We start from the raw sequence: 3,137 nt of genomic DNA, 5'->3' as shown, positions 1-3,137 counted from the left end.
TATCTATATAATTATTCCGGCATCTCTATATAAGCAATAATATAATTGGTTATAGTTTTATTTTTCTCAATTATTAAGAATGCGTTTTTTTCCCCCTCTGTTTTAAACATAATTATACTGGATAAAGCTTCAGTTAAAATGTTTAATAAAATTGGAGATAGTGGATTTTATTGTCTACTGGATTTGAAAAGTAATGTTTTACATATATTACTATTTAATGTGATTTTTAAATACTTTTATTCGATACATCTCCTTCATTTGAATAAAAGGTTCTTTTCAATTTTGTTTTAATAGTGGCTTTATTAATACTAAAGTCTCAAATTTATAAAATATTTTGCATCTATTGAAGATATCATTTTATTTAATGATTTGATATGATCATTTATATCAATTTTCTAATAATATAGATATGTGCCATTCCTAAAATTTTTTAAAAAAGCAAACTATTTTGAAACTACCTACACTGAAAGGATCTTTACAAATTTCTTATTTCTCTATTTTGTTTCAAATAGGTTAAATTACACTGACTTAGAATTAGTACATTGGATGTATGAAAGCTTATATCATTATAATAATGTGTTATTTCTAAAAAATCATTTTTGTTTTTCTTAGAGTCTATTTTGACAAATATTACCATCTATTTCTATTTTGTTACAGTAATTTATCTTGCAGTTGTAAGATTTTCCTTGTTGGAAGTCTTCTGAAAATGTTCACAATGTCAATGCCGTAAGCAAAGTCTCCACATCAATGGTACCCATTATTTTGCTTTAAACTTATGGGCTTTTGTTTCTATTACGACTACAAAAAGAGGTCAAAAAGGTATTTATAGATAATATGCTTCCTCAAATAATATATTTCAAAGGTGCTTATTCTAATTTTCATTTAAAATGTTATATATTTATATCAGTATGAAGTCATAAAATACTGTATTCGTTATTGAATATTTGTTATTAATGTTATAGTATATTTAATAATATAAAATATAGATACATTTTATGCGTATTTAGAATAATATAGAGAATATTATGAAATATTGTGATATGTTGCTTATTTTTCTTAATAAATAGGGTTCTTCAGTCTGTGTCCAGTGACAAAAATATTTTTTTCTCTATTTAATTTTGCTCTAGTTTTCTACTGCTCTGTTGTGTGATGGACTCTAAAACAATGACTATCATGACATGACTATCAATCATAATAGAAAAAATAATGTCAAATACAGTTATTTATCATCAGGACTCCTCTTACAAGTTCTAATTGTGTTTTGACTAATACAAGTAACCACTTGAGTGCCAATTTTCTCTTCCATATATAAAGTAAGTGAAATAAGATTTTTTACAGTGTTTTTTTTTCTTTTTGTCAAGTGACTTAGTTATTTTGCTGTTGTTGTTTGCTTGTTTACATATCTAGTCTTTGAGATGTTTTGTTGACTTATTAAATACTACTACTATTATAATTAATAAGAATAATAACTTACAAATAGAGTGAGTCTGCACATGCTTGGTCATGCCTTGTATAATGCAAAAACCTAGATATTTTTCATCTTAGACTTTCCTTAAACAAAACTCAAGTTCATTAGACTGCACCTGGCTCCCACTCTCACAGCCATTGCAGTATATTGAGCTCCATAGAGACAGCACCAGGGCAAGTGCGAGCCAGGCAGGCACTGGGAGACTCTGTGCTCGCTGAGGAAAAGTAATCAAACCTGGGCAAAGGAGATCCTAAGAAGCCAAGAGGCAAAGTGTCATCATATGCTTTCTTTGTGCAAACTTGCCAGGAAGAGCATGGGAGAAGCACCCAGATGCTTCGGTCAGCTTTTCTGAGTGTTCTAAGAAGTGCTCAGAGAGGTGGAAGACCATGTCTGCTAAAGAGAAAGGAAAATTTGAAGACATGGCAAAGGCGGACAAAGCCCATTACAAAAGAGAAATGAAAACTTATATTCCTCTTAATGGGGGAACAAAAAAGAAGTTCAAGGATCCCAACGCACCCAAGAAGCCTCCTTCTGCCTTTTTCTTGTTTTGTTCTGACTATAGCTCCAAAATCAAAGGAGAGTATCCTGGCCTAACCATTGGAAATTTTGCAAAAAAGCTGGGAGAGATGTGGAGTGATACTGCTGCAGATGGCAAGCAGCCTTACAAAAAGAAGGCTGCTAAGCTGAAGGAGAAATATGAAAAGGATGTTGCTCCATACTGAGCTAAAGGAAAGCCTGATGTCACAAAAAAAAGGGAGTTGTAAAGGCTGCAAAAAGCAACAAAAAGAAGGAAGAGAAGGAAGATAAAGAGGATGAGGAGGATGAAGAGGAGGGGGAAGATGAAGAAGATGAAGATGAAGAAGAAGATGATGACAATGAATAAGTTGGTTCTACTGCATTTTTCTCTTGTCTATAAAGCATTTAATACTCCTGTACACAACTCACTCTTTTTTTAAAAAACAATTGAAGTGTAAGACTGTGTAAGATTTGTTTTTAAATTCTACAGTGTCTTTTTATTTATTTTTTGTATTGTTAACTTATTTCTGAATGTGTCTTTAGATAGCCCTGTCCTGATGGTATTTTCAATAGTCACTAACCTTGGCTGGTACAGTATGGGGGTTGTAAGTTGGCATGGAAGTTTAAATCAAATTCTTGTTTGTGCACAGCAAAAATTAGTTACCTATGGGACATGGGTGGGAAGAATCAACATCATTAAAATGTCCATACTACCCAAAGCAATTTATAGATTCAATGCAATCCCATTAAAATACCAATGACGTATTTCAGAAACCTAGAACAAATACTTCAAAAATTTATATGTAACCAAAAAAAAAAAAAGAAAAAAACAAATAGCCACAGCAATCTTGAGATAGAAGAATACAGTAGGAAGAATGACGATACCTGATATCAAACTACACCACAAAGCCATTGTAATCAGAAGACTGGTACTGGCATAAAAACGGACATATAGATCAATGGAACAGAATAGAGAGCCCAGAAATAAACCCAGGTTCATATGGTCAACTAATATTTGACAAAGGGGGAAAGAACATCAAGTGGAATGAAAAGAGCCTCTTCAACAAATGGTGTTGGGAGAACTGGACAGGGACATGCAAAAAAATGAAACTAGACCACCAACTTACACCATACACCAGAATAAACTCAAGAT

At 32.1% G+C, this 3,137-nt stretch overlaps 1 pseudogene; it reads left to right on the top strand.

Moving 5' to 3' along the window:
* Positions 1–1,699: 1,699 nt before the first annotated feature.
* On the top strand, positions 1,700–2,351 carry LOC150020267 (high mobility group protein B1 pseudogene; annotated as a pseudogene).
* Positions 2,352–3,137: the final 786 nt, after the last annotated feature.

The sequence above is a fragment of the Furipterus horrens genome, unplaced genomic scaffold, assembly GCF_987537825.1.
Source record: "Furipterus horrens unplaced genomic scaffold, mFurHor1.1.pri manual_scaffold_2, whole genome shotgun sequence".
In the NCBI taxonomy this organism is placed as follows: domain Eukaryota; kingdom Metazoa; phylum Chordata; class Mammalia; order Chiroptera; family Furipteridae; genus Furipterus; species Furipterus horrens.
Note: the sequence above shows the minus strand (reverse complement) of the source record. Positions and strands in the feature narration are given on the sequence as shown.